Below are 22,654 nucleotides of genomic sequence, written 5' to 3'. Positions count from 1 at the left end.
GTTCTGAACAGAGAATGGACAGATTTATTAAGAGTGTTGTGTCTTCTTGTTTTATAGGATAAACTCTACATGATTGTCTAAGCCAAATGTTTCCAATAGCCTTTTCTTTTTTCAGATTTTTAGTTTTGTCCTAATGTGATCTTCAACATTTTGAAAAAGCTTTAGGGAAAAAAAAAAAAAAACACCATTCTGAACCCACCCTCCTCTACATCCAACATACTGTAACCATCACATATTCTCTGATGAACGCAATGCTTCCAAAAGAAGTGTCCTCATTCTGCGTTGATGATTGCGGTGGAGAGCTGCAACATTATGACACAAAGATATTCAGCTGGGCAGAGATCTGGTGACGGTGAATGCCACAGAATTATGATTCACATCATTTCCATACGCATCAACCCATTCAGTGACCCCTCCTTCCCTGTATTGAAGCTTCTGCGTTTATTATGTTTCCCTCATTCAGTTTTTTTTCCCCTTAATTTGTCACCCGTCTGTTCATATATTGCTTACTCTGCATCAAGTCAAAGTGTATAAACGTATTATGCGCACACATGATGAGTAGGAGAGCCAGGTAGATGACCCTTTATCCCTGACAACTTCAAGAGCAATATCCCATTCCTCCCAACAATCAGAAACTGCCAAATGAGTTGACCCCTTGTGGTTTGACTTGTACATTTGAGGGAAGACTTCAACTAACAAGTCAGAATTGCCAGCAACATGTGCAACGCATTCTCATGAACGGGTTCGTACGATATCTTACGCAAAACTTATGCACAACAATTTGTGTGTTATCCTACGAAGTAACGCTGACCGCCGACTGGTCGCACAACAGTTAAGTTTAGAGGTCATTACAGTTAAATTTAGCCGTGACTGAAAAGGTTACTGGGAGCCTGGTTCAGGTCACCCTGAGGTGCCGGTTGTTTCAGAGGCTGATGCAGTTGAGTTTAGCCGACAAAAGGTGCAGGGCCACCGTGAGATGACGGTCCTTTCAGTGGCCCGTTACAGTTAAGTTTAGCTAACAAAAGGTGGTTGTCCTGCCAAAACCACAGCAATATGAATTGCAATTGATTGAGCTTCCATTCTAATTTTTTGTCCGAATAATTTCAACTGAATAGAGGATTGCATTGAAATTGTCAAATGCAAAATGCATATTCAAATTGAATTGACAATTGCAAAACACATTGAGATTTGAATAAAGAGGCCAACAAACTTCCATAAAGTTTAGGCACCAATACGACTAGATAAATAGTTTAGAAAAAAATATTGTGGATTAAAACACTGGTGCCCTTAAGTAGCACTCCTGTGACACCAACACACCTTTCCTGGGTCAAAGTCTTGTGTTTTCTCCGGGACATTTAACTCCACTCCCCCGCTTAAACATACATTTTAGAAAAGACTGACATAAATTACTATATTGTTTTTCCTCCTGTGTTTTATGTGTATCAACCAACAACCTTACCAACAGTACTTTCATTTTTTTTCACTTTGCACCTGAAGATTGGCTTCCTCTGTGATGTCCGCCTGCGGAGCTTCCTGTCGCCAGAACATGAGCGAATCCTTTCTCGGGTCGGCTGGCTTCTTCACCATCATAGCTCTTCTGTGACAGGGGCCTCAGAGAGGCCCTGAGCTGACACATTTGTCCTCCCAGCTCTAGTCCCCTCTGACAAAGTATAAATCGGAGCCTAAACACACAAGCAGGAGGCTCGATGACAGTCTCCAGGATCAATTTGCCACAAATTAGATACAGCAATGGTTCATTTCTCCACATAAATAGCTGCACTACAGGGACTATTTTGGAAATCTGTGCCTGCTCTCTGCTCCATCCCTGCATGATTTCCTCTATTAAACTTATCAGAGCACAGATAGACTTTCTCTTTTGTTTTTCTACACACAACACTGCCTAGTTTGTTACTAAAAAAGCAAAGAGATCATTCTGTTCCACATTATTTTTTTGTTCTTTCCTGATGTACTTCTTTTAACCAACCAATATTTTCCATAAGGACTGCCTATATAACCAACCAATATTTTCCATAAGGACTGCCTTTTACATTTTTTTTCATTTCTCTTCACAGTACTTTAAAAGAACCCTGAAATTACTTCTTTTAACCAACCAATATTTTCCATAAGGACTGCCTATATAACCAATCAATATTTTTCATATGACTGCCTATATAGAAAACAGTTATTTTCCATGACCTGTATTAACCAACTAATATTTTTCTTGTCAAACCAGTTCAAAGAAACAAAACAAAATACATCTTTGCCATTTATATAAATTTGTGGTCAGACGTTCTTTAAAGGGCTGAATGCTAATAAATGTTGGCAAGAAGATTATTTGATTTGATGATAATTAATCAGCATTGATATATTGTGTTTTGGTGTCTTCAAATTTAAATAATAACTCAATAGAGTATAGACGTCTGCCATGTTTGGTCTGATTGTGTCTTTAAATGGAAAATAAGGTAAAAAAAGTATGTGGGTCAAAGCCAAGCAGATAGATTAAAAGACAGATGTAGGTTGAAATACATTATTTTATTGACATTATCTGTCACAGTTTGGCTGTGACTGCATTATTATTCAGTGTGTTATTACCTATGTGTGTGTGTGGGGGTGGGTGGGTGTGCATGTGTGTGTATGTGTCTGTGTAAGTGTGGGTGGGTGGGTGTCTGTACGAGTGTATGTGTGTGTCTGTGTAAGTGTGAGTGTATGTGTGTGTCTGTATATGTCTGCTAGTTAGGGTGTATTTGTGTGTGTGTGTGTGTGGGGGTTGTCTGTGTATGTATCTGTGCAAGTGTGAGTGTGTGTAAGTGGGCTTTGTATTCCCTGGCACATGGGCTTTTGGTGTGTGTTTTTGTGTAAGTGTGGGTGTGTATGTCTGCTGTGTGTGTGTGTGTGGGGGGGGTGTGTATGTGTCTGTGAGTGTATGTGTGTGTAAGTGGGCTTTGTATTCCCTGGCACCTGGGCTTTTGGTGTGTGTTTCTGTGTAAGTGTGGGTGTGTATGTCTGCTGTGTGTGTGTGTGTGTGTGTGTGTATGTGTGGGGTGGGGGGTGGGGGGTATGTATCTGTGTGAGTGTATGTGTGTGTAGGTGGGCTTTGTATTCCCTGGCACCTGGGCTTTTGGTGCGTGTCTGTGTAAGTGTGGGTGTATGTGGGTGTCTGTTAAGTGTGTGTGTATATGTCTGCTAGTGTGGGTGTGTGTGTGTGTGGGGGGTGCGTGTGTGTAAGTGTGAGTGTATGTGTGTGTAAGTGGGCTTTGTATTCCCTGGCACCTGGGCTTTTCTCCACACCTGGCAGCAATCATCCTCGTTACCCGTCTGCTTAAAAGCTCCTGGATTGCTGATTGGTAGGAGAAAGGAAACAGTGTTGACAAGCTAAAGGTTAGAGCGCTGTGGGCTAAACAAAACGCTGAAGATGGTTGGGGAAACACCACACAGGTTAGTGTGAGGGATGTCAGGAGACAGTGGAGCATGTAGTTATAAGTGGATGGGGTATAGGACACAGAAAGAGATAATGAGGAATAATTTGAGGGAACTAGCGGTAAAAGAATTCACTTAACATTACTAAGCATGAATGCGAGGCACAGGTCAGGCCACTGTTAGCTTTTCTAAGGGACAAGGTTTTTTTTAATAGGATATGATGGAAAAACAGGAATAGGGTGCTAGAGTTGTTAACATGCACAGTATGGAGGATAAAATGTAGTTTATGGTGTGTAAATATTTGTTTTATTTTGAAGGGATTTAGGCTAGATTGTAAGTAATTGTAAATCCCTTGAATATAAAATAAAATGGGGGGGAAAAAAGAACCTACAAAAATAAGTTTTGTAATTTCGCCACCAGTAGTAACAGCGTTTTGGCCAACTTGTACTTCCTAAATTGCAGTGGTGGAGGAAATGTTCAGATCCTTTACTTAAGTAACAGTATACCACACTGTAAAAGTACTCTTACAAGTAAAAGTCCTGCATTGACTATGTTACTTAAGTAAAAGTATGTAAGTATCATCAGGAAAATGTACTTAAAGGTCCCATGGCATGAAAATGTCACTTTATGAAGTTTTTTAACATTAATATGCGTTCCCCCAGCCTGCCTATGGTCCCCCAGTGGCTAGAAATGGTGATAGGTGTAAACCGAGCCCTGGGTATCCTGCTCTGCCTTTGAGAAAATAGGCTCGTTCGAGATGAACTGCGCCTCGCCTGTAAGTAGACGAGAGCAGGCGGCAGCAGCGGGGGGCGGTGACAAAAGTCCGCTCTCAAGTCGGACAGTTTTCCAGCTGATTCCAGCAGGCTTCAGGCTGAACAGGAAGTGACACAAACACTGTGGTCCGATTCTGATTTAACAAAATGTTATCAGACCCATATATCAGCTCCTACGCAGTCTCCAGTTGATTTTATTATGACAGAGTAGCTGTCAGAATTCTCTACATGTGATCTGTTTCTGATTTTAATTACCAACAGACTGTAGATGATCCATAACCTGAACAGATTTAGTCTCTCTGACTTCTAAACGTAACTATCGGCCTCACAACAGGTGTTCTGTACAGAATAAGCCTTTAAATCAGACAAATAGCAGTTAAAATCCCTCAGATTAAAAAATCAATTAAAAAATGTATATAAAACGTCATCATGTTGAGTCGATTCTGAACCAATCAGCTGTTCGATCAGCTGAGAGGCCGGCGTTTCCCAGCATGCACTGGGTCCGCCTGCGTCCGCCTGGCTCTTGCAATTGGTGAAAAGCAACTGCGCTACCTGCGTTTCAGAACTGCGGCCGCCTTGGTCTCGTGAGATTATCGTTGCCCACGTGTGCATGACGTCAGAGCAAGTCAGGATCAAGTCGGACACGAATCTAACCGGCATGCATTGGCGATTGCCGGTGATCGATTCTGCGCAGATCTGGCTCATCTCGAACGAGCCTATTGAAAGCTCAGATGGGCTGATCTGGAATCTTCTCCGTATGAGGTCATAAGGTGCAAGGTTACCTCCCCTTTCTCTGCTTTGCCCCCCAGAAAATGTGGCCCACCCATCACAAATTTGGTTTTTGTGTGCAAAAATCTTAACTTGTAACGTAACTAGTAACTAAAGCTGTCAGATGAATGTATTGGAGTAAAAAGGGAAATATTTCTCTCTGAAATGTAGCGGAGTAGAAGTAGAAAGTGGCATGAAAAGTAAAGACTCAAGTAAAGTACAAGTACCTCAGATTTGTACTTAAGTACAGTACTTGAGTAAATGTACTTAGTTACATTCCACCGCTGCTAAAGTATCTGCTAGTATCTTTTTGAGTTATTTTTGAAGTACTTCTAACCACTTGTGTGTTTTTCCTTTTTGTTCAGTGTGCTAGTTTCAACCAGGCCACCTTTGCCATGCAGCTTCACCCCTCCAGCCATGCTCCATCAGCCTTACTCCACCGCTCCATTCCTCTTCCTCACCTGCCAACTCCGGAATCCATCCTACCTCCACACCAACATGCAATATTCCGGTTAGTAAATTAACTCAATTTTTGATACACCTTACAATGAGTGTGTGCGCTCCTGTGTCTGTCCACACCTGAAACGTAACAGTATCAGTGTCAGTTTTACCAAAAAAACGAAAGGTTAAATGTCACCCTGTTAGGCCTGTAACACTTATTTAATTATTGTGTAATAGCAATATTTTTTAAGTAGCTGCTGTTTCTTTGGTTAGCCGCAATAAATTGAGAACCTAAGATTAGCTTAGGTTCCAAGGGGTATGACTGTTGATGGTAATTAAGAAAATTTAAGAAAAAATACAATGTTTTATGATAATAAAGAGGCATAGGCGTGGTTTACTTGATAAAACATAATATAAAATATATATAAATATAACACATAATCTGTGTACTAGTGTTATTACATTATCTGGGTCACATAACAGTGATGTACAGTAACAAAATGTAATCCTGGAATTTATTCAACACTTAATTTGCTTGCAAAATAAATACATATTTCAATATCTTTTTTTAAATTTGACTGAAAGAGACAATGATATTGATATTGTACAGTCAAATTTGGAATTGTTACAGTCCTACACCCAGTGCTATAAAAGCCATTAAAGTAATACAAGGTTGTATTGATACATTGTTGTACAAAAATTACTTTCTCAACTTTTAACAATATCAGAAGTATACTGCTGGGCTGTGTCTTAAAATATTTACTATGACAAATGTTCTGGTAATTGGTCTAAGCCATCTTGGAAGTGACCACAGGCTGCCAGGTGGCGTCTTCAGCTGGTGGAACGGATTAAATGTTAGACTTTGCAGCTGTGCTCTCTTTCAAAATGCCAGAGATGGACCAGAGGCAACAAACTGATGTGAGGGTGTAAGACAGGACACAAAGTGATAGACAATGTCGCACAGTGAACAAGTCCTTGCCCGGAGAGACAGGTGCATGACTTTCCATTAATAATGATAACATCAGCAAGAAGTTTTGAGGGGTGTGACATGCCGTGGAATATTATTGGAAGATAATAAAGACTTATGGAAAAGTTTACAAAGTCGGAAAGAATGCCATTCATTGCGTTACTCTATGTAGGGGAGACACTGCAGGACATTATATCAGGACTCTGTCCAACTGCACCAAGCAGAATTCTTTTTAAAAGTTTCTAATAGTTCAATGAAAATAACTGGTAGTGGATAGCTGGTGGATTGTATTTAATTCAAGTCAAAAGTAAGACAACTGGTACTTTAGCTTGTGTTAATTGTTGCAAATTGTATAATTGAATTGAATCGAGCTGTGCACTGGAACACATTTTTATCCGTAGACATAGTGGCGAATCTCGGACAGCTTCAGAGGCAATTGAACTGTCAGACGGGCGCGAGACAAATTCAAACAGAAGAACCAGTCGAAAGCATCAGAATACCATCAAACTTTACTGAATGGCTGTGGCTGGAAATGGCAAAAGAAGACAATGTGCAAATGAAGAACATGCAAAGCAACACAATTAACATTATTCAACATATATACATATACATTTGGTTTATTGGCATTTCTTTAAACTAATCACAATCGTCCTGGGTGGCGCTGTGCACCGCACAGAGCCACGGTGCCTCTGCAAAATAGCCTCTGGAAGGAACTTGTTTCGGTGGAACATGGGTACGTTCAAAAGTTGTTTTAGTCGTGCAACAGAAAACTCTGATTGGACAGATTTATAGCTAGCTGTCTGGATTTACCCTGCAGATCTCTCAGGAGAAATCAACCATAGTCCTCAGAAATCCACCAACACAAAGAAATCGGAAGGTAACGGACATCCAGCCGAAAACATACAAAGGAATTTCCGTCTGCACCAGAGCAATCCTGGAATTAGAGCGTCGTGGATATGGACTAACCCCAATGTAATAATGACCATTTTCATTGGTAACTGTAATTTAATTAAACATTTTTTTTCTCAGTAACTGTAATGGATTAGTTACCGTTTAGTTTGTAATTAAATTACGTAACGCCGTTACATGTAACTAGTTACTCCCCAACACTGGCTGGTGTTGTGCATTGGAGAGCTGGTCATGTGAGGGTTAAAAATATCATTCATTGACATATGTGTTTAAAGGTTCCCTGTGCAGTTTTTGACCTCTAGTAGTGCTATGGAACTGTTCTATAAGTGTACACACACACACACACACACACACACACACACACACACACACCTAAGGACGCACATGCACACGGGTAACAAGATATACATTCCTCAAGATAGTTTTTACGATATTCCATAATTATTCCATACATTTATATTTATTCATACAGGTGGCAAGAAACGCAGCAATGGACAAACAAAAATAAGTAGAATAAAGAGTCAAAACGTCTGTTCTCTCAGTGCGCGACCTTCCCGTTTCTAGCCACTAGCCAAGTCAGCAAACCTCATGTTTTGCGCAGTATGTCGTGCAGACTTTTGAGTTAAACACAGTGGGGGGGAAAATGACGTCGGCAAATTTAGCTAATTATAGCAAACTTGGATGTCTCTGCCCTGCAGAACGTAGAGAATTCAGGGCACAAACTTCATTACAGAAACTCTGCAGACTCCAAATGTGGGCTTCAAAGGAGCTTTATGTATTAAGATTTACCCAGCATGAGACGTCAAACCCATCCCCCCCAAAGGCCTTTAGTAAAGAAAATGCTTGTTGGTTGTTTGTTAAACAACTTTTTTTTTTTTTTTTTTTTTTTTTTTAAATCCCAGAAGAGTTTAATGCTAAATCTTTTTACACACTGTATTTGTTCTCTGAAATGAATTAGGGGTGAAGATGAGCAGCAGCACAACAGGACGTTAATTGATGTTGTTTATTCTTGCATTGCCAATGCCGCTGCTCCCCCAGTCCAATTACATCGGTGCTAATACTGACCCCCTGCTCAGCAACCGAAATGACAGGGTTTAGTGCTGACATGCTTTCTGAATGATTTATTAAGTTGGTTGGCAGAGCATCAGCTGTGATGCTCTGGATTGGTGATGCAGCAGCAAACTATCAGAGCTGACTTCCCATGAGTAGCATGCAGGATCTCATCCAGTTACATTATCCAGAACCGCTACCTCTTTTCCATAAAGAGAAGTCAAGGCCTCGTCGGCCTGATCTCCTCCTCCTATCTTCTATCTATTTCAGTGTCTGTTGGCAATTATGTACAGTACAGGCCAAAAGTTTGGACTCACATTCTCATTCAATGTATTTCCTTTATTTTCATGACTATTTACATTGTAGATTCTCACTGAAGGCATCAAAACTATGAATGAACACATATGGAATCATGTACTTAACAAAAAAGTGTGAAATAACTGAAAACATGTCTTATATTTCAGATTCTTCAAAGTAGCCACCCTTTGCTTTTTTTGATAACTCTGCAAACCCTTGGTGTTCTCTCAATGAGCTTCATGAGGTAGTCACCTGAAATGGTTTTCACTTCACAGGTGTGCTTTGTCAGGGTTAATTAGTGGAATGTTTTCCCTTATTAATAAAAAAAGCAAAGGTTGGCTACTTTGAAGAATCTACTCTTCAGTGAGAATCTACAATGTAAATAGTCATGAATGAGAAGGTGTGTCCAAACTTTTGGCCTGTACTGTATATAAAAAAAGAATGTATTTTCATGGAATTTGTCCACGTCTACTCTCTGAAAGTACTTTGTAGTTAGTACACTGTCATTGTATTGATGAATACTATACTTAGGTTTAATTTTGAAAATATAAACATGGAAGCATATCAACCTTAGGTAATTGTAGCACTTTTTCAGACTTTCACAATTTTTAAATTAAATGCACAATATAAATATAAATATACTCTTCTAGCTTCTGTTACTGTCAAGCCAAGGCCCCTTTCCTACTTCCTACCCCCCTACTTTCATCGCCCTGTCTTCGAACTCAGCCTTCATTTTGATCTCAACTACATACATTTAAAGTTTAGTGGCTGTATTTTGCACGGTTGTGTCTCCAGGACCACATATTACCATGATGACACACAGACATTTTCCTGATGACCCTTCCAAACTTTGACTTTTACTTGTAACGGAGTATGTTTACAGTGTGGTACTAGTACTTTTAAGTAAAGTTAAGAAAAGGAACTGAATACTTCTTCCACAAAGCCGCTAACATTAGCCTAAACTCTGACAACATCCAGGACTGGCTTCCATACAGTGGGGTAGTAATACACAGTGGATGGGCTAGTTGTGAACAGCCCATTATGTTGTGTTAACATAAATATTACATTTCCAGTGCATCTTAAAAAAAAAAAAAAAAGATTTACAACAATGTAAATTTAATTCCTAACTCCATCTGGTGTACGCACTTTTGCCTAGTCATAAGAGCAACCTGTACAATTAGTTTGATGGATGGCTAGATGATATAATTACACAAAAGCCACAATATCATTCAGTACATAAACATTGAGTAGTACTTTTGATATTTGTAACACTGAATGAAATGTCTTTCTGTAATGTGTCAAAGCTGATGCCTAATTTGCAGCTTTCAGTTCGTTTGTGTGTCTGTAGTGGAGTCCCAATGCCTCCCACCCACACTATTGTATAAATGGACAGCCTCCTAGCACACAAGCTCTGACAAGTTAATTGTATACTCCATGAGTGCTCACTTAAAGTTTCCAAACGGCAGAGAGCTGAAGTGAAAGTTTGGCTGGTGAAGAATAAATATCTAGACGGTCAAACAGTCCGTGATTTCTTCCTCAGGAGCTGCTGTACCAATTTAGGACTGAAACCCCACTTAATATTGGACGTGGGATTGATGTTATTCACACTGACAATGTGACAAAAAGCCTGGATCCTCTTTTGGATCCACTTAACCGAGCACCATAGTTTCAGAGTTAATTTAACTGGCTCTTCTAACAGACTACTGGCATGAGTCTTAATGGTCTCCAACCACCATGGTAATTCAGTGTCACTTTGTAACATCAGTGTTGCAGTTAACGTAGAAAGTCTAATATAGTGCAATTTTAGGTTAGTTCATTTTCGAACAAAGGTCACACATGCGCGCACACACACTCAGTCACACACACAGGGACGGGGCTAGAAGAGGGTGCACGGGGTGGCACTGACCAAATACATGCTTGTCCTTGATTTAAAAAAACAACTACTATGTTGATTCTCATAAGCTATTTATAAAGCACAACAAAAGCTAAATAGGTATTTGAATAATGTCATAAATGAACTGAAGGGATTTTAATCATAAATAACGTAAACATGCAGGTCAGATGATATATATATATATATATTTTTTTTTTTTTTTTTTTTTTTTCTTTCAGGTACGGCACAGAAAATTTTGTTTTTACACAAGTTTGTGCAATGACAATAAAGTCTATTCTATATTTTTACAGGTGACAATAGGTGGTAGTGATGCCCTTTTCGGTGGCAATTCACCATGAAGAAGAAGAGTCAAATGTATGCAATTGTCATTTCCAGTAAGTGCATCGCGGCTGTGCGCAATTCACCACCACTAAGTGAGTACATAGTTTACAGTATACTACATGTGAGTGTACTAAAGATAGTATCTGAATTGAGACCCATGAATAGTATTTTATTGGTACCCTGTTTATACGAAATTGACACTGTGTGCAGTAAATATAGCAAAGTGTTATCTATCTAATCTGATTTGACCTCAATTCAAAATGTTGCTTTCCTGTTTTTTTAAATTCTTAAGTCACATAGAAGACGAAGTAATGGACTTGATTTGTCTGAGCTAAGCAGTATGCATGTACATAATACCACTTGGAGACTGGACTGTTTATAGCATCAATTCCACAGTTCAGTAACCAGGACTAAACTCTGTGTATATTTTTCCAGGGCAGATACAAAAGGGACAATAAGCTTCCCAGATTTGGTTAATAGAAGTTTTTATGCTTTTCTTACGGGTCACGTTGCTTTCACAGTTCACAGTATGTACTGTAATGTGTTCACCTTATTTGGAATTGGATTCGTCAGCCGTGCCTAATTAGACAGTTTAAAGAGGCTCACCCATTGCAACAATATAGACTTATTAAGATGAAAAGCCCTGAAAAGTTCCCAGTGCTCTCATTATTTCTTCAGTCAGTAAGAAAGTGAACTAACAAAATAACTTAAAATTGCTAATACCACACTGTAAAAATACTCTTACATGTACAAGTCCTGCATTGAAAATGTAATTCAAAAGTATGTATGTTTGTCATCAGGAAAATGTACTTAAAGTATTGAAAGTAAAAGTACTCAATGCAGAAAACCCTCCCATTTTAGAAACGATCCAAACTATTCTGTGTCAATCGTCTAATCATTTCAAATGTACTTGTAGGCCGTTATATTGTTGGGTAGTTTAATTTATACTAAAACATTGTATTTTATAAACTACATGTGTCTTGTGTGCAACAATCTCAATTTGTAACTAGTAACTAAAGCTGTCAGATGAATGTAGTGGAGTAAAAAGTGCAATATTTCTGTCTGAAATGTAGTGGAAGTAAAGTGTCATGAAAAGAAAAGACTCAGGTAAAGTACAAGTACCTGGAATTGGTTCTTAAGTACAGTACTTGAGTAAATGTACTTCGTTACATTCGACCACCGCTGCAGATTCTTCTTGCTTTTTGTTTTGGCTCTCCATCCCCGAAATAGAAGAGGCCCGATACTGTAGTGTGATTAATTCCACCCGGTGCGGAGCAATCTCCAGAGACCCAGCAGGGGCTGGTGGCTGACATACGCAGGTATCACAAGCTCCTCATCTTCCCCTGAGGGAAATCGGGCCAGCACAGGCATAGCTCCTTTTCCCTGCTTGTCTTTATTGGTTAGAACTTGGCACTCGGTAAGTGCTCGGCCCTCTCTTTATCACTTCAAGGCTGAGGGGTTCGCTCAATAAATCCTCCCGTGTGGATGGTGAGATTGATCTTCCTTTTTTACCAGGAAACACAAAAAGGCATTTTTAGTTGTGACACAAATCTCTCGGTGCTACTCTTTTGAAATGACAGGAGACGTGCCAAATGGGGCAGAGAAACGGGTCAGCTGCAGGTGCTGCACCGGATGCAGTCGCTCCAAACTGAGAACTCGCTATGCATCAAATGCTCTAATTAGATTGAGTAGGCCAACTGTCATTAAAGTGTGTGTGTGTGTGTGTGTGTGTGTGTGTGTGACATCTAATAACAGGACATTCGCAAAAAACAGTAATTGTCGGTCTTCCTGTTGCGCTCTAATTCTTCTGGCTGGTCTGCGGAATCATACAGAATATGATGTTCACACATTTCCCCCTGTTGATTGCTGGGGATTGCTATGAAAAGCTTTAACTGAAAATGCCCCAATTTAAAGCAGCATTATCCTTAAAAATACCCTTGACACAAATGGCCTCGTGATCAAGGTCTAAGCCATTTTTTTCCCAGTCTTTGGTTCGCCTGGTCTCTTTGTGTAATCATGCTTGTATAACCTCAACCCTGTTATTCACAATCAAGTTATAGACTTCATTTCCTTCAGGAGAACCTGGGCTATCAGGATATGTATGCTGCAGGGATGTCACACGGATGTATAAATTGTTATGTGACTATGAATACAAAAGAAAAAACCAAATGGAAATTGAATCTCACGGAAATGTATGGCAATCACACAGAGCTATAATGAACAATAATTTTGGCTTTTTATATTGTTTTCCTACGTTTTAACAATCATTGGAAACAAAAATTAACGCTGTAACTAACACAAATATTAAACTATTTAGATTTGTTCCCAGCGGTTGTATCATTATTTTTGGCTCGTTTGTTTAGTATATGTGGCAGCGAAGTGACACAGCCAGGAAAGTGGCAGCATTTCCAACATTGTGGATAAGAACACCAAAGAAGAAGAAGAAAATAGTCAGGAAGACCGCCTCTGATTGGACGACACACTCACCTGACCACATTCTAGGAGTCAAGATGGCTGGGGCTAGTAAACAGTGGATTTATCGTTCTGGAATTATTGTGCAAAGTTTTCAAAAAGTCACTGCAGTTTTAGGATGGATTACTAAACTTCTGGAAGGCCTAGGATCGCACAGAAGACCTCTTTGGAAAGGCCTAGGTTTTAGCTCTAACCTGCTTAACAATCAGAACAACGTTTGCTGAGATATGTAACATTACTTAACATGATTCATGGATTTATAATTATAGGTTTGTTGTACAAAGACACTGCAGTTGCATGCTGGATTAAAAAGCTCCTTGATGGCCTACAATCGCATGAAAGACCTTGTTAAAATGGCATATTTCTCTCCTAAACAAAAGTCTCTGCACGGTTTTGATCCGGGGATATTAAATATGGCATACTGGCTCAGATGGTTAAGGAATAAGTCTGCCGTTATTCCATCTCATGTCAACAAATCCATGAAATGACCAAAGCCAATATGTTATTCTCTAAGTACTTTTTGTCATTCATATTCTGCCTGTGGCTCTTAGACCCAAGCCCATTGGTTCATACTGAAAAAGTAAATCTCTAAAAACGGATCGACAAATGTACAGTTCTTAAAAACAATGCTCAGTAATGGCCTAAAACAACTGGGAACGGTAGCATCAAACATCACTCCGTTAAGAACACCAAATAGAACATTTGTTAGGGACTATTTCAGACTCGGATTAATACTCACTCAAAGAGCTAGGGAGTAGTTACTGAGGCAGGACGGTGTGTATGTGGGATTCAAAAAGTGTCATATCGAATACAGAGGTTATTGTCTTTAACAATGTCATTATTTTAGCATGAGTCATGTCTCAATTTTCTGGCCATGTATATGATTATAGCAAGAGTTGTGCACATCTATCTTCAGTATATGATCTACTGTATATATGAACGAGCTGTCAAAGCAGATATTACGGATAGAAGCCTTTCAGATTGATAAATCGGTATCTGAAGAGAGCTCTTTCCAAGTAATATTTCAAGCGTGTAGAGAGCGTCATCTTCTCCAGCTGAGAATCCAGTCACCAGCAGCGAGTCCATTTCAAGTATTGAAGATTCACAACCACTTTTTGGCATAGTATTGTCTGGGTGATCACTCTTCTTCTACCTTGGTCTAGAGCAGGGGTCGGCAACCTTTTTGATATGAAGTGCCCTTTTCAAAATTTCTTGTTTATTAGTGTGCCATGTTAACATCAATTTTTTTTATGACATCACATCAAAATGTAATATCCAGGGAATCTGTAATAATCAGGACCTTGTAATTATTATTATTATTATTATTATTATTGTATATTATTATTATGGAAACATGGTTTTATTATGCTGTCCTGATTGGTGGAAAATGGGCTGACAAAAATATCACTGTCAAAGAGCCTGAAGCGAAAAGTTGTGGAAAAGCCCAGCTTTAATGACGAATGGACTGATAAGCAGGTCCTGTATGTCTCATTTTCAATGAAATGATGCTGTGGCAAAATAATAACACAACCAGCATCATTATCAAGAATGAAGAACAGGAACATAACGATTGCGTCATTCACGTGCATATTAAGTAGCCACATGTATTTGTTTTGGTCTAATAATGCATCCATATTTACTGCTCCAGCGGAGAGGATGGTTTCTTCAGACAGCTTAAGTTTATAAGAATTTGTCCAAATTTCAAGATTCCCTGCAAACTAAGAAAAGTAGAAGACTACAAACCGACAGCTTTTCTTTTAGCTTGTTTTGTAAAAATTAGCTATTTGCAGAGTAGAGCTGTGGTTGCAAAACAGTGCGGTGGACAAGAGTGGACTGAGCAGACAGAGCAGATTGAAATATCGCTTTCTACATGTTGATGCCGGTCTACACAGGTGAGTGCACTGATAAGTATTGACTTTTAACTCACGGAGGTTTAATTGTAGCCTCCTTACAGTAACGAGACCAGCGTTAGTTTATCTGCCCCAGCGGCCGTTGGTAATCCTCTTTGTATTGTTCCCAGTCAGAGATATGAGTCAATCAAACTACCGTAAATAACAGGTCGCGCACAGGCGCCGATTTATGTTTTCCTCCGTGGGTGCTCACACGCGCACACAGTTTAAATAAAAAAAGTAGTCAACAATGTTTGCATTTCAGAACCTTAGGAAATGGACAGCGGCCGACACGAACACACACGCCGTAAAGTAAGCTAGCTTTCAACTCAGGACAGCGCCACTTCTCACAGATAGGACTGGAGATGAGAAGTTTAATCAGCTTCGTGGGAAATTATAAATCGTGGGTGCTCAAGCTCCGGAGCACCCACGGTATCGGCACCTATGAGGTCGGCAACTGTGAACGTTGGAATTTGGCATGCGGATGAGAGAGTGCTTCAGCATTTCAACCATTATTTCAACACATCAATAACTCTCTTGCACACATATTGCCAGCGTGCCATTGGTTAAGGTCCCGCGTGCCCATGGTGGCACGCGTGCCTAAGGTTGCCGACCCCTGGTCTAGAGAGTGCAGCCACCGTACATGATGTGACAAACATTACATATTATATGTAATCTTTGGAAGGCCGCTGGTCTGCTATAAAATTACATTGTTGATGGAAAAAAAATGTAATTCGGATTTGATCTACCTGGGCGGGGCGCCCAAGTAGAACCTATGTTTGGGAAACACTGATATAGTTACCTTGAAGCTTTATTATTATTTATTTGCAACAAAACCACAGGAATGACATTATGCAGTATATCAGCCATGTCTCTTGAACATTTTGTTCTTACAACACAACTGCATTGTCAATTATGTTTTGATGTGAGGATTACGTGTGTTTTCGATGTACACGGAAACTTTTTTTTTAATCAAAGTCTGTGAAAGTCACAATAGGGAGGAGGTCGGTGTGGATTGATTGGTCAAACGCACACAGGAAATGGGTTTACGTAATGTACTTAAAATACATCACGTACGTAATGCCAACACATTCTCACTCCCATCTCATGAAATACGGACGCTTGGTCAGGTGACTTTGTCGTTGTTATTGACGCTGAAAGTCTCCTTTTAGCGTCTTAACATGCTTTAACTAAACCCGCTTGGTCGGGACTTTAGACGCAGTTAGGTTAAGGAAAAGCTTGTGGGTGGGCTTATGTTTCCGTGACTCGCGGGAAGAACGGGACGGTTGGGTTTAGGAGAAGGTCGTTGGTTAAAGAAGAAAGCGCCTTCCGTGACATGCGGCAATAATGGGACGATTAAAGACCCACACGGGACACAAACCCCAGTCTCCTGGGTGAAAGTCCTGTGTTTTACCCATCCACGCCCCCAACCAGCCTCCCTGCGTGGAATTTCCTCCTTAAATACTACTCGCTAAACCACATGTAGATGCTGCTCAAGTAGTTTTGGTTCAATTCACGTTAACCACGTTTAAAACAGCAGCCCTTATAAAAATACATTTCCCTCAAAACGTAAGTGAGAATGCAGTTTCGGAACATCATTTTTTAGGAGACAGTGTTGTGTTGTACAGATAGGAAGGTAGGGGTAGATACAGGTTAACAGCATATAAAATATTGAAAAGAGGGATTCTTGATGTGCATGAAGAAGATTTGTGGTGCATAACTGTTGTAGGGAAGCAGCTGTGTGGAGTATGTTTGCCCATAAAGGTATTTGAATCATTTTACATTTGTGGCAGCAGTAATGATAGAAACAATAGCACGGTCGGTAGAAAACAAATGATTGAAAAAAATAAAATAGGAATGAATGAGGGGAGAAAGAAATTTCAATAAATCGCTATGTGACCGTAATAATATTCTTCTAATAATATTCTTAGCAATTCCAATAGTGTGTGTTTGTGTCTGTCTGTCTGAGTGTTTCAGCTTGTATGTCTGCCTCTAAAGAGTGTGTTTGTGTTTTCTTGTGTTGAATAGTTTGTTGTTTCATTAGCTCAAGAGATTTAACAAGTATTACATTCTTTGTATTAGGGCTGCAGGATATGAGGAAAATATCTAAGATAATCTAATCTACTTTGAGCCACCAGTAGAGTCGAAACTAATGTGTGCCTAATAATTATTTTTTTGTTCTTTAAATTAGTCAATTATTTTAAATAAAATTAAAATTATTTTAAAAATAGTGTCGGCTCTTCGGATATGCGAGCCAGCTCCCGTCGTTCACCTACAAGAGCCGACCCATTCACGAATGACCCGTCACTACACGGAAGCAGTAAGATTGTGCTTTGCTGAACTACATTTTGCTTTCAATGTTGTGCTGTCTGAAATATTTCTTAGGAAAGTGACCATTAGAAGGACTCTGTGACAATATTGTATGAACATGTTTCCTGAAAAGATGTTGCAATTGGTTGCACAACTGTCTTGATATTACGTTTTGCTTTCAATTTTCTGTTGGCCATGGTCTCACTGCTGCGGAAAAATCTCTCCGTAAAGAAGTCAATCGAAACATTCTCTTCTAATATGTAGTCTTTAATGCGCATATTTCATAAAAAAAGATCTAGAGTGAGATTTAAAGAGTAAAAATAAAAATTGGACACATAAAAAGAAAATGTTCCTTCAGATGGCCTTTAGATGTGCAAGCAGGACATCTAAAAATAGCTCATCTCCATGCTTTGGTAGCGTCAGGAGTTGAGCTTTTCTGGCTTGCATGAAGCACAGAGGTGACTGGATGATGGATATCAGGGTAAATCAGTCCCACTGTCACAGCACTGATACGGAGTATTCGCCACGGTCCCTGATAAGCGAGAAGACCAAATCATTATTATTTTTCTCTGGGGATTAACGTTCTCTTCGCCAACCAGCTGGTTTGATTAAGTGAAGTATGTCCGCCACTCTGGGTTGTGATTTATTTAGCTGATAAGAAACAAAGGAAAGGTATTATGAAGGACAGTTTAGTCTCTTAGCCTGGACACGGAGAAGAGGGAAAGGCCAGTCCATGGTGTGTTTCAGTCACAAAATCTTTTCCGAACGCGTTTTATGGTCTCAATCGCTAGTTTCAAGTCTTCTTCAATACAGAACGATGTTCATTTAGTAAATTACTAGTGCAGCGCCCGTTTGGAGCGCAGTGTGTGTGGAATGGGGCTGATTGCTTGGCTCCCAGTATTTTTTTTTTTTCCCCCAGAACTTTATTTTGTAAATTGTCACAAACGTGACACAAAATGCAGTTCTAAAATGCTTGGTTTCCCAGTATTGCTGCTTGGAATGTTGTCTGGTTGCATGCCTGTTCGAAGCATTCTTGAGAACAACCCATCCAATGATACATTGCCTCTCATTCACCCATTCAAATAGGCGACACCAGTGAATGGCGTTTAATTTAATATTTTAATTTAATATCCCCAGCAAGGCGTTGGCCCATTGCATGAGGCGCCCGTAGGCTTGCTGATGCTCCTCAGTCAGAAGGGAAGGAGAGAGACTGTGGCAGCCCGAGAGAGAAAGACCTTGCTTTCTCTGGACAATACTGGCATCTCTCGTCTAAAGAAAATCGCTAGTCGCTTTTTTAAACCTGCCACCGCTACTGTTAAAGCTTTTGTGCGCAACTTTTTTTTATATTAATGAATGTCGGTTACATTCAAGCCATTGTGAGTTGATACAAAGCTAATTAAGCTTCACAAAACACATTCTGTATTTCTCGGCATGGCTGTGGTTCAGAAATTGTTCTCGTCTGGCAACTTTAGCGCACAGAAACTCGAGTGAAGATAATTACCACTTCATTTTTTTTTTTTTAATCCTCCGTGTGCTCCTTGACTACTAGCAACTGCGTGGAGGAGGGGTGGGGGCGCATGCGCGATTATGTAAGGCTTGTGTCATGTGGATGCATAAACAGTGGAGTTGTCATTACTTAGAATTCATCATGGGGGTGACAACGACTACGTACTATAGCTTTAAAGCTACAGTACACTGTGTAAGAATTTCTTCCATCTAGTGGTGAAATTGTATATGACAACCAACTGAATATTACTTTCTAGCCCCTCCCATTCCGAGCGCGTTATAACTCCTACGGTGGCCGTATGCCAAGATGGTTTATAGTGCGTCTTCGTCCGTTCTGTATATTGTACGAGATTAACAGTGTAAGGCAATGTTTACAGCGTAGGCTACATATTCTTCTCCAGTCAGTCAGAGATCAGTTGATGCAACAGAGGTGTGAGGGAAAGCTAAAGGAAGAGGGAAATAAGGTAAAGAAAAACCAAAAGACAGATCCGGTAGCAGTGGATCGGTGAGACCGTCTAGGCAAAGAAAAACTAAAGAGACACTCTCCAAAGATGACGAGGCGACTCCATTACATGTCCTCGAGAATAGGTGCGATCCTCCATCTTCAACAAGCTTTCAAATCTGCGTGCGGGACACACACACACACACACACACACACACACACACACACACACACACACACACACACTCCTTGATTTTATAGTAAGATGTCCCCATTTATTTTAAAATAAACAATAAAGCAGGCGATGCTTTAGGGGCATGGCTACAAGCCAATTCGGCGTAGCAATGCTAACCATGGCACTTAAAATAGCAATTATTAGCATTAGTTTTGCAGAAATGTTGTCCTAAACCAAAGTACTGCAAACACTTAGACCAAAGTTGTACCAGATATGTTTTTGTGAAATGATTCTAATCTCTGGCAACGTTGGTTGTTTTTAAATGTGCTTTGCAATAGATTGATTATATGAAAAGTCAAGGGGATAACCAAAGTTATTTCAATTTGTCTTGAGGGTTACATGAATGTTTCTAGGGTTCATTAGACAGTAAGCATTACTGTGTGTACCAAATGTCATGGCAATCCATACAATGGTTGTTGATATAAACAAAAACAATTTCAAAATCATGGTGGCACATGATCATAAAATTATCCCTGAAGTCATGTAGGATTTTTCATCTGTGGTCCGTAGGTGTCTGTGGGCAGTGGTGTAGTCTACGTGATACGCAGGTATATGCAGTATACCCACTAAGAAAGCTCCAGGATTTCCATATACCCACTTAAAAATGCACAATGACATGTATCAACATACTTGGCATTCAAATTTTGATATATTTTGAATTGTCATCTATTTTTTTTTTCTTCGCATAGGCTAAATAAAGGTATTTCCACTGTAATTTGTTGCATACAAGTGTGTCAAAATGCAGGAAATTTTCCTGGGGGAGGACACCCAGACCCCCAACTATATGTCCCCTATCCTGGCCCATATATATATAGGCCATACATATACAGTACAGTATACCTACTACAATTCATAAGACTACACCACTGTCTGTAGGTGTCTGTGGTCCGTAGGTGTCTGTAGAATATACAGCAATCCATCAAATTTTTAGAAATGAATTCAGTCAGGGCAGATTGGCCGACATTTGCAGTCCCTGCAACCACAGCGTGAGTGTGACTAAAAAAATTACTTAATAACTGTTGGAAAGTTGATGCATCCAACTTGAAGTGATTCAAATTCAGTTACTTCTCAGGTAATTACCACTGGAGACACTTGAGTTAGGAAGGCATTATCTTATTTAGTGATTAAAGAAACACACTCCAACATACTCTGATGTACGGAGTAGTCTCAACAAATCTAATGCGATTCTCTTCAACGCTCTTCCTTTTGAAGATTTTTGCATACAGACACGGCATGATCTAATGTTGCAATCACATCTTTAAAATCATGAGCTGTATTAAAAAAAAATCATTGAAGCAAAAGTTAATCAATTCTCTCTCACAAAGGGAGTTTTTGGTTGGCCATAGTATAATAAAATATGCTTGACTGAGAATGGACTACAAAGCAGAGAATCTTCTCCTCAAATGTAATTTCCAGACACTGCTTTCCCTATGATCTACCACTGTAGTGTGTCCACGATGCAGGAGAGTGGGATGTGATTCAGTGGCCTTATTTTGATGAACATCTGCGTGATGCGAAGTGGGTGCAGTGAATCCTCAAGGGCCGCCTCGAAGAGGCCAACAGCTGTTTGGATAGATTACAATCTGATAATATTAATAATCTGGTAATTTGATCAAATGGAACATTGTCTGGCCCAGGTTAGTCACTCACCCAGTTCAACGTGACTGTGTGTAGTGACCACATGTACAGATTATGAATGAAAACAGTCAGGACATGTGTGTGATGTCTGTCTCTGAGATTTCTGCTGCCAACCTAATAGTACATGTCCATGCACGCTAGTTGGCTTGCCACCAGTTTCTCTTGCGATGAAAACAGTCTCCACCCTCCAACAACCGCAATGGCTGCAGCCGATTGGACGAACGCGTCACGCTGGCTGCTCTGTACAATTTTTTAGGGAGAAATAGGCTATACAGTTGTTGAATCTCTTTATTTCAGAACGACAAATGTTTTAAATATTTCAGTCCTTCCAGAAAAATAGGCAAAAATCCTTGATTATGCGGCACGTTTTATTAAAAAATGCAATGGAATATGCAGGATATTTATGGAATTTTATGCGATGAAATTGCGGGAACTTGCAAAAATTTCAGGAATTGCAGGAACTTGCAAAAAACTGCGGTTTGATGAAAAAGAGAAAATAGTGATTCCCCCAACACCCTGCTTTTCCATGATGTTCACGACGCGTAATTACGTCACTTCATAACGTTCCCATGACAACGGTGAAAAGGCTGCTCTTGTGTGAAGAAAACGCATAATTTTTCAACTTTCAGCTAAGATATGTGACTTTTTTGCAATGAAAATGCGGGGATTATGAAATCATGCAAGCCCCGCATATTTTGCGCAAAGAATCATTCCCTGGTTCTCCTTCTCCATAAACAACCTGAAATCAAGGAGAGGGTTAACTTTTCCTGCTACAGATTTCCCACCGTGGTCAGAAAGCACCATGCCTTTAGAGTCGGTACACGCTCCAAAGCTAATCGCCGTCACTCGCAAGTATACTGTAAACGTCAGGCCACTTATGTAGGCTACGGTGAAAGCTCTGTGTGGAGCCTCCGCAGAACCATAAAACAGCCTTAATACAATGGGATTCTATTTGAGGTGCTTAGATCATTGGAAATGACGTGAAAAACTCAACTTGTCTTTCCAGTCCCAGTAAAGGCAGAACAGAGTGGGTTCCATACTGTTCACAGTGAGGTGTGTGATTATCCAGGGCATTGCTTCTGGATCTGACAAGAACTTTGATTGAAGTGCAGCTGCAGCAGATGAAGTGCACTGAGGCTAAAAAAGTACACCTTGATTGATGAAAGTCAAGCTGAGTCTGAGATGTCTTCAAGTGGCCTATGGGATGAATACAATGTCATATTTCAAACTGGAAAAAAAGCTTTGGAAGGTTGAATCTTAGTGTTTGAAAGCTTGAAATCAAATAAAGGTTTTGCAAGATGAAACAATTCTGAATGCTTGCATAC

The 22,654-nt window shown here is 39.9% G+C and overlaps 1 long non-coding RNA gene across 1 annotated transcript; it reads left to right on the top strand.

The window, feature by feature from the left end:
* Nucleotides 1-3,361: 3,361 nt before the first annotated feature.
* On the top strand, nucleotides 3,362-10,984 carry LOC114563583 (uncharacterized). The gene is made up of 3 exons (XR_003693666.1): nucleotides 3,362-3,435; nucleotides 5,324-5,469; nucleotides 10,807-10,984. It is a non-coding gene; the product is annotated as an uncharacterized LOC114563583 (long non-coding RNA).
* Nucleotides 10,985-22,654: the final 11,670 nt, after the last annotated feature.

The sequence above is a fragment of the Perca flavescens genome, chromosome 11, assembly GCF_004354835.1.
Source record: "Perca flavescens isolate YP-PL-M2 chromosome 11, PFLA_1.0, whole genome shotgun sequence".
NCBI lineage: Eukaryota > Metazoa > Chordata > Actinopteri > Perciformes > Percidae > Perca > Perca flavescens.
The sequence above is the reverse complement of the archived record's forward strand: the minus strand, read 5'-3'. Positions and strand labels throughout refer to the sequence as shown.